The sequence below is a fragment of the Balearica regulorum genome, chromosome W (assembly GCF_011004875.1).
Source record: "Balearica regulorum gibbericeps isolate bBalReg1 chromosome W, bBalReg1.pri, whole genome shotgun sequence".
Lineage (NCBI taxonomy): Eukaryota > Metazoa > Chordata > Aves > Gruiformes > Gruidae > Balearica > Balearica regulorum.
Window position 1 is genome coordinate 1256198 of NC_046219.1, and position 14430 is coordinate 1270627.

Consider the following 14430-nt stretch of genomic DNA (forward strand, 5'->3'; position numbering starts at 1 on the left):
AGCATTACTTAGCAACAACTAAAACATCAGTATGTCATCAACATTATTCTCATACTACTAAATTCAAAACACAGCACTATACCAGCTACTAGGAAGTAAATTATCTCTATCCCAGCTGAAACCAAGACAAGACTATTTGAATCTATGCTGAATGGCTGTGCCCTGAAGAGTCATATGTTGATTTGAGCTCACCAAAGTGCATAATACAAGTAATTGAGAGAATGGTCCAGCTTAGGGACAGTTATTAAGTATTTAGTGGTGAAATTTTCAGCTCTACTAATGGAAGAGTTTAAAGTTTGTCTGAAACTAGATCTTTGTGCATATAGTTCATATTCTCTGGACATTGTTGACATTTTTTTCTTGTTGAAAGAACAATAGCCATTTTGAGAGACTGGAATAATGTCCTCTCATTAATAAATAATGTACCCAAATCTCTCATCTTGGAGAGATATAGGGTTCAGGATTTTGCCTGGTTTACACACAAGGATGCACTCAGTCCTGTGAATTCACAACAGAAGAGGTAAAGAGTGATACAAAAGAAAAGAGTAAAAAAACCTGGAAGACAGATGAGAAAGTTGAAATATATGCTCTGGATTCTCTGAGATTTAGTTACGAAAGGATAAGATCTAAATCTTGGATGAGAGAGACACATTAGGCTAGTCAAGAAGGCATTAAACAAACAAAGGGGTATGTGAAAAGTGGGAAAAATAAGTGTTGAACAAAATTAAGAACACTGGAACAAAATACATCTAAGCACTGCAGGACATGAAGAGAATAAACTCTTTGCTTTCCTATACACCGGTCTTAGGAATCTGGGCAAACAAACAGAATTAGAATTGTTCATTATGAAAACAAATTCAGCCTACTTGGTCCTGAAAGCTGGTGGGAAGACTGGAATGTTTAAATTTTTATCAAAAGATTAAGTTGGCAGTAGGAACGAAGATAGGGAATGTCAAGATATGTGGAAATTTAAATTTATATGGCAACATATATAGAATAAAGCACTACCTATATCGGAGTCTCTGATACAATTTTAAATACACATTCTAGTAGATGAGGCCCAAATAGCATGATGCAACACACTATTAAACTGCAGTAGATAGCATGATGACTGCTTCCATAATGTTCAAGGAAAAAAAAAAAGATGCCATGGGGGACTTCAGTAAAAATGTTATAAACAGGCTGTCACATGCTGCCAATATTAATGCATTCTGCAAGTATCTAAACATTATAGATCACCCTTTGCTATACAGAGGAATTTTATATCACGTTGTCTTGAAAAATAACAAAGAAATTGAATATTCACTTAAAAATGAGGGGTTGTTTAGTACAAATGATCATTACTGGATTATTTTTGTTGTGTACAATAGACATTTTTGATATCTTAACAACATTCAATTAAATGAAAAAATAAAAATCAGATCAAGAAAAAAAGTGGAAATGTGGGAGAAAATTTTACTAGTTGTTCAGAAGTGATGATATTTTAATGTAAGTAGTGGAGACATAACTATTGTATTTTAATAAGTATGTGTCAGAGCAAAAGTGGATGCAAACTATTACACAGAATGAAAGAAAACCTTAAAAATTTGCCTTTCCACTCCATTACTGCCAATGAGTTGGCGTATGACAATGGTGGACTCCATACAAATTTCCGCCACATGGGTTACATACATTGGACTTCATCAGGGTCTGTGGGTAACTGCTCATTGTCCGGGTCATAATAAACCATCTCCCGCACAGCTAATTCCCTCAGATATTGAATACCTCTCTCCATAGTGGTCCACTTGCCTGGATAACATACAACATCTTCACTGAAGGGATACCTTTCCCTCACACTTGAAAGAAGTTGCCTCCAGAGGCTGAGAGCTTATGTCTTTTTCCCAATAGCCTTGTCAATGCCCCCTTCCTAGGCAGAGATCCCAGCTGCTTGGCCTCCCTACCCTCTAATTCCAGGCTACTGGCCCCGTTATCCCAGCAGCGGAGCAGCCAGGTAACAATGTGCTTGCCTGCATGGCGATTGAAAACTTTTTTTATATCTTGCAGCTCCCTCAGGGACAGGGATCGGGTGATTACCTCTGGTTCTGCCTCTTCCTCCTGTTCTCGTGATGACCCTGGTTCATTGTCATCCCTTACTAAGTGAACTGATTTCTTTGTGTATTATTTCCTCTTATGTATAGGGACGACTGATAGTGGCACAGGATGTTTTTTTGGTTCAGCCGCAGTGCCTGTTGCCAGGGTTTGAGTAGCCACAGTGCCTGTCGCTCTGTTTTCCCTCTCTTCCCCCTGAGGGTGCTGCCTAATTTCGAGCAGTGTTTGATAGATACTGGACAGAGTCCAGCACAGTGCAGTAAGTTGTGCCTCTTTGGAATAGCCACAGCATTTTCCTCTCAAATATTCCATCACTTTATCTGGGTCCTGTAGTTGTTCGGGAGTGAAGTTCCAAGCCATTGGAGGTGAGAAGTTCTCTAGATACCCGCCCATATTCTCCCACATGCCATGCCACCTATGACTATCCAGCCTCGGGGCAGATCCCTGGGTGGTATTCTTAAAACAATTTTTGGTAACCCTGAACAGGACTTGAAGCACATTCAGGAGACATAGCAATAGAAGCATGCCGACTTGAACATCACAAGGATATTCAAAATTCTCAAAAGTTGCTGTAAACAACCTGAAGGTAAAAGAGGATGTGAAAGAACAGGTGAAATTATCCCTCTCTGTCTTCCCCATAGATTGGGCGCGATTAATGAATTCTGAGATGTCATCTGAGGTATGGGCATGACAACAATGCCCAATACAAATACCATCTTAACCTCATGACCAGTGATGTTATCATATCATAAATTGATATTACACAGTACAGCAAAAATGAGAATCCTGACCCCTCTCCCGGAGGTGATAAACAGTGCTGCTGGGAATACATACAGCAAGTAAGGGTTTACATACCAGAGCCATGTGAACAAACAAAACATCATTGTGACCAGCAACTGTTTAAATAATATTATAATTACTTATCAAAACTTTGTTTTTACACTTTCTGATCAGATCTGACATTATCTCAACCCTGTGTGTCCCACATTGGGTGCCAAAAAGGACTGTCATAATTTAGCCCCAGACAGCAGCTAAGCACCACGTGGCCACTTGCTCACCCCCCCCCCCCCGGTGGGATGAGGAGGAGAATGGGAAGACAAAGGCAAAACCTCGTGGGTTGGGATAAGGACAGTTTACTGGGACAGCAAAGGAAGAGAAAAATAACAACAAAAGTACTTAGAATATACAAAATGGATGATACACAATGCAATTCCTCACCTAATGACACGATGACCGTATACGACATGACCACGACACGATGTACATGACCACACACTCAGACCATCCTAGAGCCGATCCCGGAGCCACGCTGCCCCTCTTCGACTAGCCTCCTTTTCTACTGAGCATGATGTCATATGGTATGGAAAACCCCTCTGGTTAGTTTGGGTGACCTGTCCTGGCTGTGTCCTGTCACAGCTTCTGGTCAAAATTAACTACATACTAATGTTATGTACCAAATTTAGCATTACTTTTTAAAGCATGAAGTCCAAATAACTCATATCTATGATTTTTTAAATTTCTGAGACACTCCCTGTACTATTAATTTTGATTTTCATTAAACCATGGGACATTCCTTCAGTAATTCTCAAATTTTTTAGGTTTTCTTTCATTCTGTGTAACAGTTTGCTCCGACACATACTTATATCATTAAAATATAATATTTGTGTGTGCACTACTTACATTAAAAGATACAAACCGATAAGTTTAATTTGGACACAGATATTTAAGTATACAATTACGTAAAATTTAAGTGAGATGATACTTCATATTTGTTTTATTAGTATGATGCATGCTCCTCTTTTTTTGGAGCAAAGCATTTCCATCTGGGATGGAGGCCTAAAATGTGCTTTCAGGAGAGACAGATCTTATATGGTGTGTTCAATTTAACCAATGCATTGCTTCCAAAGTTTTACAAAGCAGTATGTAAAAGCTCATTTTGTTAAGATGATTATAGAGTCTCATTATTATTTTTAATTTTTATTTCTGTTAATCTGGCAAATACATTACAAGCCAGATGTAGTCCTCTTGTTCATAGATGTTCTTCCAATGAGGTTAATATAAAAGCCAAAAATACTCAGCAGGCTTCAAAATATTAATAAAGTTTTGGATAAGCATTGATTTTCAGTCTTTTTGGATCTTAAAGGAAGTAGTCTTAAAGGAATCCCAAAGTTGCTAGGGATAAATTATTTTCTTTTTTACCCACTTTGGATTTTGGAACAATTTTTCAAGGCTGTTATGATCAAATTAATATATATCATAGTTATAGTGGTAATAAAAGAATAAAGAAAGAAAAACAATTGCATTCCAGGATGGAATCATCCTCTAATTGGATGTTTTAAATGCGATACATTCTAAGAGTCTGTCCTGGTTTCGGCTGAGATGATAGAGTTAATTCTCTTTCTAGTAGCTGGTATAGTGCTATGTTTTGGATTTAGTATGAGAATAATATTGATAACACACTGATGGTTTTATTTGTTGCTAGGTAGTTGTAGTGCTTACACTAAGTCAAGGACTTTTCAGCATCTCATGCTCTGCCAGGTGCACAAGAAGCTGGGAGGGGACACAGCCAGGACAGCTGACCCAGTCTGACCAAGGGGATATTCCCTACCATATAACGTCATGCTCCGTAAACTACTGGGGAAGATAGCTGGGAGGTGGAATTGCTGGTTTGAAACGGACTTGGCATCGGGTTCAGATTTTTCCCTTCTGCATGTGGTGAGCAATTGCATTTCTGCATTACTTGTTCTTATCCTGGTTCTGGCAAGGATAGAGTTAATTTCACAAGGAGCCAGGACAGGTGAGCCAAGCTGGCCGGGGGCTATTCCATACCATGTGATGTCATGCCCACCATAAAAGAGGGCTAGTCGGGCAGGGGCGGGCTTGGCATTGGGCTCTGGGATGGGCTGAGCGTCAGGTGGTCGGTAAATCGCTCTCTGTTATCACCCATTGTGAATGTCTGTTATCAGTACTGTTGTTGATTGTTTTCCCTCTCCCTTGCTGTCCCAGTAAACTGCCCTTGTCCCAACCCTCGAGGCTTTGCCATTGTTTTTCCCATTCTCCTCCCCATCCCGCCGGGGGAGGGGTGAGCGAGCAGCGCGTGGCACTTAGCTGCTGGCTGGGGCTAAACCATGTCAGTCCTTTTTGGCGCCCAACGTGGGGCTCGAGGGGTTGAGAGAATGACAAGTCTGACCCAAGTGTGTTAAAAGAAAGTTGTTATAAGCATTTATAATGTTACTGAAACAGTCGCTGGTCACAATGATGTTCTGTTTGGTCCCATGGCTCTAGTTTGTAAACCCGTGTTTACTCTATGTAATCCCTGCGGTGCTGTTTATCACCTCTGGGAGAGGGGTTCGTGTTCTCATGTTGTTGTATTGTGTGATAATGACTTATGGCAAGATATCATCGATGGTCATGAGTCTGAGCTGGTACTTGTATGTAGCATTTCGGTCAGGCCCGTAACCTCGGTCAATATCTTTCAGAATTGATTAATAATTGGACCCAATCTATGGGGAAGACAGGGGGGGATACCTTCTCCCACTCTTTCACCTCCCCTTTTCCCTTTTGGCTGGTTACAACAATTTTTGAGAATTTTGAATACCCTTGGAATGTTCAGGCCAGAATGTTCCTATTGCTAGGTCTCCTGCATGCTTTCCCACTCCTGTTCAGGGTTAGCAAAAATTTTTACAAGAGTACCACCCAGGGATCTTCCCCAAGGCTGAATGGTCAGGGCTGGCATAGCATTTGGGAGAGTATGGGCGGGTATCTAGAGACCTTCTCACCCCCAATGGTTTGGAGCTTCACTCCCGAACAACTGCAAGACCCTGATAAAATGGTAGAATATTTGAAAGGAAAATGCTGTGGGGATTCTAAGGAGACACAACTTACTGCGCTGTGCTGGGCCCTGGCCACAATCTATCAAACACTGCTTGATAGTAGACAGCACCATCCAGAGGGAGAGAGCGGGCCCACAGGCACTACAGCTGCCCAGGCCCCCACAACAGGCACTGCAGCTGCCCAAGCCCCCGCAACAGGCACTGTAGTCGAGCCAAAAGATCAACCCATACCAGTATCAGTCACCCCTATACACAAAAAGAAATACACAAGGAAATCGGTTCGCTTAGTGAAAGATGATGATGAACCGGGACCATCACGAGAACAAGAAGAAGAGCCAGAACCAGAAGTGATCACTCGATCCCTGTCCCTGAGTGAGCTGCGAGATATGCGGAAAGATTTCAGCTGCCTTCCAGGGGAGCACATGATTAAGTGGCTGCTCTGCTGCTGGGATAACGGGGCCAGTAGCCTGGAACTGGAGGGCAGGAAGGCCAAGCAGCTGGGATCCCTCTCTAGGGAAGGGGGCATTGACAAGGCAATTGGGAAGAAGGCACAGGCCCTCAGCCTCTGGAGTCGACTCTTGTCAAGTGTGAGGGAAAGGTATCCTTTCAGCAAAGATGCCGTATGTCGGCCAGGCAAGTGGACCACTATGGAGAGAGGTATCCAATATCTGAGGGAATTAGCTGCGCGGGAGATGGTTTATTATGATCCGGACAACGCACAGTTGCCCACAGACCCCGATGAAGTCCACTGTACCCGACCCACGTGGCGAAAATTTGTGCGAAGTGCACCATCATTGTACGCCAACTCACTGGCACTAATTGACTGGAAGAGTGAAGAGGCACCCACGGTGGATGAAGTGGCTGGCCGACTCCGGCAGTATGAAGAGAGCCTTTCTTCCTACCTCGTCTCGGCTGTGGAGAAACTGTCCCAGGATGTCTGGCAACTCAAAGAGGATATATCTTACTCCCCACCTGTACAGACCCGCATTTCAGCTGTTAGGAGTAAGCGTTTTTCTGCTCCAGAGAGGGGATATAGAGCATACACACCACGAGGTATCCTGTGGTTTTACCTGCGTGACCATGGAGAAGACATGAGGAAATGGGATGGGAAGCCCACCTCAACCCTGCGGGCACGCGTACATGAGCTACAAGGCAAGACAGCTGTAAAAAGGGACTCTTCCAGAAAGAATGCTGCTCCAGTTTCCACCGGGCAGCCCCCCAGACCAAGTGAAAGGCCTGATCGCACTTCTGATCCTCTTGAAGGAACTTCTAAGTCCTTTTTGCAAGAGGTGAGTAGGGACTATGACAAGCAGGACTAGAGGGGCCCTGCCTCCAGCCAGGTGGAGGAAAGGGACAATAGGGTTTATTGGACTGTGTGGATCCGATGGCCTGGCACATCGAACCCACAAGAGTACAAGGCCCTGGTGGACACGGGTGCACAGTGTACCCTAATGCCATCGAACTATGAAGGGGTGGAACCGATATCTATTTCTGGTGTGACGGGGGGATCCCAACAGTCGGGTCTGTTGGAGGCTGAAGTGAGTCTAACTGGGAATGACTGGGAAAAGCACCCCATTGTGACTGGGCTGGAGGCTCCGTGCATCCTGGGCATAGACTACCTCTGGAAAGGGTATTTCAAAGACCCAAAAGGTTACAGGTGGGCTTTTGGAATAGCTGCCTTGGAGATGGAGGAAACTGAACCATTGTCTAGTTTGCCTGGTCTCTCGGAGGACCCTTCTGTTGTAGGGTTGCTGAAGGTTAAAGAGCAACAGGCGCCGATTGCTACTACAACTGTACACTGGCGGCAATACCGCACCAACAGAGACTCCCTGGTTCCCATCCACAAGCTAATTCGTCAACTGGAGGGTCAGGGAGTGATTGGCAGAACCCACTCACCCTTTAACAGTCCCATATGGCCAGTGCAGAAGTCCAATGGAGAGTGGAGGCTGACGGTAGACTATCGTGGCCTGAATGAAGTCACACCACCGATGAGTGCTGCCGTGCCAGATATGCTGGAACTTCAATATGAACTGGAGTCAAAGGCAGCCAAATGGTATGCCACAATTGATATAGCTAATGCATTTTTCTCGATCCCTTTGGCAGCGGAGTGCAGGCCACAGTTTGCCTTCACTTGGAGGGGCGTCCAATACACCTGGAATCGACTGCCCCAGTGGTGGAAACACAGCACCACCATCTGCCATGGACTGATCCAGGCTGCCCTGGAAAAGGGTGAAGCCCCAGAGCACCTGCAATACATTGATGACATCATTGTATGGGGCAACTCAGCAGAGGAAGTTTCTGAAAAAGGGAAGAAAATAATCCAAATCCTGCTGCAGGCTGGCTTTGCCATAAAATGAAGTAAGGTGAAGGGGCCTGCGCAGGAAAATCCAGTTTTTAGGAATAAGGTGGCATGATGGGCAGCGTCAGATCCCTATGGTTATTATCAAAAAATAGCAGCCATGTCCCCACCAACCAACAAAAAGGAGACACAGGCCTTCTTAGGTGTTGTGGGTTTCTGGAGAATGCACATTCCGAATTACAGTTTGATAGTAAGCCCTCTCTACCATGTAACCAGGAAGAAAAATGATTTCAAATGGGGCCCTGAGCAACGACAAGCTTTCGAACAAATTAAACAAGAAATAGTTCATGCCGTAGCTCTTGGGCCAGTCCAGGCAGGAACAGATGTGAAAAATGTGCTGTACACCGCAGCCGGGGAGAACGGCCCTACCTGGAGTCTCTGGCAGAAAGCACCAGGGGAGACTCGAGGTCGACCCCTGGGGTTTTGGAGTCGGGGATACAGAGGATCCGAGGCCCGCTACACTCCAACGGAAAAGGAGATATTGGCAGCCTATGAAGGGGTTCGAGCTGCTTCAGAGGTGATGATTGGCACTGACGCACAGCTCCTCCTGGCACCCCGACTGCCAGGGCTGGGCTGGATGTTCAAAGAGAGGGCTCCTTCTACGCATCATGCAACCGATGCTACGTGGAGTAAGTGGGTTGCACTGATCACACAACGGGCTCGAACAGGAAGCCCCAGTCGTCCAGGAATTCTGGAAGTGATCACAGACTGGCCAGAAGGGAAAGATTTCAGAATGTCGCCAGAGGAGGAGGTGACACGTGCTGAAGAAGCCCCACCGTAGAATAAACTACCAGAAGATGAGAAGCCATATGCCCTCTTCACTGATGGGTCCTGTCGCATCGTGGGAAAGCATCGAAGGTGGAAGGCCGCTGTATGGAGTCCTACACGGCGAGTTGCGGAAGCTGCTGAAGGAGAAAGTGAATCGAGCCAGTTTGCAAAGGTGAAAGCCATCCAGCTGGCTTTAGATATTGCTGAAAGAGAAAAGTGGCCAACGCTGTACCTCTATACTGATTCATGGATGGTGGCCAATGCCCTGTGGGGGTGGTTACACCAATGGAAGCGGAGCAACTGGCAGCGCAGAGGCAAACCCATCTGGGCTGCCCCATTGTGGCAAGATATTGCTGCCCGGCTAGAGAAGCTGGTTGTAAAGGTATGTCATGTAGATGCCCATGTACCCAAGAGTCGGGCCACTGAGGAACATCAGAACAACCAGCAGGTAGATCAGGCTGCCAAGATTGAAGTGGCTCAGGTGGATTTGGACTGGCAGCATAAGGGTGAATTATTTCTAGCTCGGTGGGCCCATGACACCTCAGGCCATCAAGGAAGAGATGCGACATATAGATGGGCCCGTGATCGAGGGGTGGACTTGAGCATGGACGCCATCTCACAGGTCATCCATCAATGTGAAACGTGTGCTGCAATCAAGCAAGCCAAGCGGGTAAAGCCTCTGTGGTATGGAGGCCGATGGTTGAAATATAAATATGGGGAGGCCTGGCAGATTGACTACATCACGCTCCCACAAACCCGCCAAGGCAAGCGTTACGTTCTTACAATGGTGGAAGCAACCACCGGATGGCTGGAAACATATCCTGTGCCCCATGCCACCACCAGGAACACTATTCTGGGTCTTGAAAAGCAATTGTTGAGGCGACATGGCACCCCAGAGAGAATCGAGTCAGACAACGGGACTCATTTTCGGAACAACCTCATAGACACCTGGGCCAAAGAGCATGGCATTGAGTGGGTGTATCACATCCCCTACCATGCACCAGCCTCTGGGAAAATCTAACGATACAATGGACTGCTAAAAACTACCCTGAGAGCAATGGGTGGTGGGACCCTGAAACACTGGGACACACATTTAGCAAAGGCCACCTGGTTAGTTAACACTAGGGGATCTGCCAATCGAGCTGGCCCTGCCCAATCAAAACTTCCACACCCAGTAGAAGGGGATAAAGTTCCTGCATGAAAAATATGTTGGGTAAAACAATTTGGGTTATCCCTGCTTCAGGCAAAGGCAAGCCCATCTGCGGGATTGCTTTTGCTCAGGGACCAGGGTGCACCTAGTGGGTGATGAGAAAAGATGGGGACGTCCGGTGTGTGCCCCAAGGGGATTTGATTTTGGGTGAAAATAGCCAATAAATTAAATTGCATGATGTTAATAGTGATATACTGTATCAATGGTATGACCATAAGAATTACCCAAAACTAATGAAGGATGGACTTTGAAACTGAACAAAGTGCCACGATGATGGAACTAGAACTGCCTTCAACTGGTGCCCAGAAACTTCATTGAAAAATCACATCTTTGGCATCCAGACTGTGAGCATGGACCATACCAGATACACCGGCTGTGAAAACTCTGGATGCAGCATGCAACAATCCAGTAGCACGCACCATTGCTCCTGCTCTGAGAGGCTGTAATGGCAGATGGAACCCAAAGCCATGGACTAAATGAACTCGACAGACATTTTAGAGCGATAGCCCATAGAGTAAGGCAATGAGATCTGTAAAATAATCTGGGCATGACGTAGATGGTATGGAATAAGGGGTGGATAATGTCCTGGTTCTGGCAAGGATAGAGTTAATTTCCCAAGGAGCCAGGACAGGTGAGCCAAGCTGGCCTGGGGCTATTCCATACCATGTGACATCATGCTCACCATAAAAGGGGGCTAGTAGGGCAGGGGTGGGCTTGGCTTTGGGCTCTGGGATGGGCTGAGCATCAGGTCGTAGGATCGGTAAATCGCTCTCTGTTATCACCCATTGTGAATATCTGTTATCAGTACTGTTGTTTGTTTTCCCTCTCCCTTGCTGTCCCAGTAAACTGCCCTTATCCCAACCCTGGAGGCTTTGCCTTGTTTTTCCGTTCTCCTCCCCATCCCGCCGGGGGAGGGGTGAGCGAGCGGCGCGTGGCACTCAGCTGCCGGCTGGGGCTAAACCATGTCAGTTCTTTACAGAGAGAGATATATATAAAATTATTATTATTTCTATTATTATTATTATTGTTGTTATTCTCTTCCTTTGTTATCCTATTAAACTGTCTTTATCTCAACCCACGAGGTTTTTTCCATTCTCCTCACCATCCCCTTGGTGGAGGGAGGGGTGAGTGAGCGGTTGCATGGTGGTTAGTTACCGGCTGGGACAAACCCATGAAAGTCATTTTTGATGCCCAATGTGGGGCTCAAAGGGCTGAGATAATGTCAGATCTGACCAGAGCATGTTAAACCAAACTTGTTATAACCATTCATTATATTAGTTTAATCATCACTGGTCCGCTGGTCGCAATGTTGTTTTATTTGTTCACAGAGTTGTTCTCAGAGTTGTGTTATGTAACATCTAACTTGCTGTATATACTGATTATCAGTGTTTATGTGTGGTTTGTCACCTCTCGGCATTGGATTAAGGTTAGCGCTCTGCTGTTTGGTGTACTACTGGCTTATGGTACGATAAAATCATTAATAGTCAGACCAATTTTTGTATTTGTATTCAGCAGCGGCTGAATCTATACTAAGCAGCGGTGGAACGACAGTGACGGCTTCATATCCGTACCTTTGGAGCCATCTGTTGGAAGCTATTAATAATTATACTTTTTACTTTTTCTCCTCAGAGAGCCAATACGTGGGGGAGACATCGTCTTTCACCTTCCTTTTCTTCTCCAGGCTAATTACAATATCTCTAGAGAATGTTGAATATCCTTGGGATGTTCAGACCAGCATGTTTCTATTGCTAGCTCTCCTGAACGTGGTTCAGGTATTGTTTAGGGTTAAACAACTATTTAAGAATACCACTCGGAGATCAACCCCTGTGACAGGCACTGTGGCTATTCCAACTCCCGTGACAGGCACTGCGGCTACTCAACCCCTGTGACATGCACTGTGGCTACTCAAACCCTGGCGAAAAGCACTCCAGCTGAACCAGAGATCCAACCCATAGCGGTATCAGTTGCACCTATACATAAGAAGAAATGGCCATGAAAGTCAGCTCGTTTAGTAAAGGATGACGAAACAGGGCCATCACAAGAACAGGAGGAAGGGACAGAACCAGAGGTAACCACCTGATCCCTATCCCTGAGTGAGCTGCAAGATATCCTAAATGATTTCAGTCGTCAATTAGGTGAGCAACTCGTCACTTGGCTGCTCTGCTGCTGGGATAGCAGGGCCAGTAGCCTGGAATTAGAGGGTAGGGAAGTCAAGCAGCTGGGATCCCTATCCAGGGAAGGGGTCATTGCCAAGGCGATTGGAAAAGGGACACAAGCCCTCAGCCTCTGGAGGCGACTCTTGTCAGGCATGAGGGAAAGGTATCCTTTCAAAGATTTTATATGGGGACCACCATGGAAAGAGGTATCCAGTACCTGAGGGAATTATCCATGCTTTATAATTATCCGTGATTTATAATCACCAGGACAACGTGGAGTTACACAGAGATCCAGATGAAGTCCAATGTACCTGATCCATGTGGTGGAGGTTTTTACATACCACCACCATAAGCCAAATCATTGGCAGTACTGTCCTGGAAAGACAAAGAGGCACCAACAATGAATGAAGTGGCTGGCCAACTCCAGCAATACGAAGAAAATCTCTCATTCTCCCTACAGGTCTGTGTCTTGGCCATGGAAAGACTGTCCGAAAAATCCAAAAACCCGTTTGAGAAACTGTCCCAGGAGGTCTGGCAACTCAAAGAGGATATGTCCAGTTCCCTGCTTGTACGGACCAGTATCTCATCTATTAGAAGTCAGTGTTCCTCTCCTCAAGAGAGAGGATATAAAGAGTACACACCACAAGGCACTCTGTGATTTTACCTGCGTGACCATGGAGAGGACATGAGGAAGTGGGACGGAAAACCTACATCAACCCTCGAGGCACGGGTACCTGAATTGCAAGGAAAAACAATCTCAAATGGGGATTTTTTCAGAAAAATTGCTCCTCCAGTCTCCTGTGAGTGATTCCCCAGACACAGTAGGAGGGCTGATCTTATTTCTGATCTTATAGAAGGACCTTCTGATTCGTATTTACAAGAAGTGAGTAACAAGGATGGGATTCAAACCCCCGTGCACCACATGAACCCATTCATTGGTAACGAATACTATGAACATGACAATAAGGGCCCTGACTCCAGCCAGGTGGAGAAAAGAGACAACAGGGTTTACTGGACTGTGTGGATTCAAAGACCTGGCACATCAGACCCCCAGGAGTATACGACTCTAGTAGACACTGGTGCACAGCACCTACTGCCATCAAACTATAAAGGGGCAGAATCCATCTGTATTTCTGGAGTGATAGTGGGATCCCAAGAGTTAACTGTACTGGAAGCTGAAATAAGTCTAACTGGGAATGAGTGGCAAAATCAGAGATTCACAGAATGATAGGGTTTGGAAAGGACCTCTGGAGATCATCTGGTCCAACCCCCCTGCTAAAGCAGGATCACCTAGAGCAGGTTTCACAGGATTATGTTCAGGTGGGTTTTGAACATCTCCAGAGAAGGAGACTCCACAACATCTCTGGGCAGCCTGTTCCAGTGCTTTGTCACTCACAAAGAAATTTTTTCTCATATTCAGATGTAACTTCCTGTGTTCCATTTTATGCCTATTGCCCCTTGTCCTGTTGCTGGGCACCACTGAAAAGAGTCTGGTCCATCCTTTTGACACCCGACCTACCAGTTGAGGTAGACAACATCCACTGCTCTCTCCTCATCTACCCAGCCAGTCGTGCCATCATAGAAGGCTATCAGATTGGTCAGGCATGATTTCCCCTTGGTGAATCCATGTTGACCACTCCCGATAACCACCTTCTCCTCCATATGCTTAGAGATGACCCCTAGAATGAGCTGTTCCATCACCTTTCCAGGGATGGAGGTGAGGCTGACTGGCCTGTAGTTTCCCGGGTCCTCCTTCTTGCCCTTTTTGAAGACCGGAGTGACATTGGCTTTCCTCCAGTCCTCAGGAACCTCTCCTGTTCTCCATGAGCTTTCAAAGATGATGGAGAGTGGCATAGCAATAACATCTGCCAGCTCCCTGAGCACTCGTGGGTGCATCCCATCGGGGCCCATGGATTTGTGGATGTCGAGTTTGGCTAAATGTTCTCTAACCTGATCCTCCTCGACCAAGGGAAGGTCTTCCTTTCTCAAGACTTTCTCTCCTACCTCCAGGGTCTG

General features: G+C 45.7%; 1 protein-coding gene and 1 long non-coding RNA gene across 7 annotated transcripts in view; one reads left to right on the top strand and one right to left on the bottom strand.

The window, feature by feature from the left end:
- Window positions 1-14430, bottom strand: part of LOC142599246 (uncharacterized) — a 426921-nt gene that overhangs the window by 282625 nt on the left and 129866 nt on the right. The window lies entirely within an intron of this gene.
- Window positions 1-14430, top strand: part of LOC142599148 (SWI/SNF-related matrix-associated actin-dependent regulator of chromatin subfamily A member 2) — a 686065-nt gene that overhangs the window by 186035 nt on the left and 485600 nt on the right. The gene's annotated exons all lie outside the window — the stretch shown is intronic.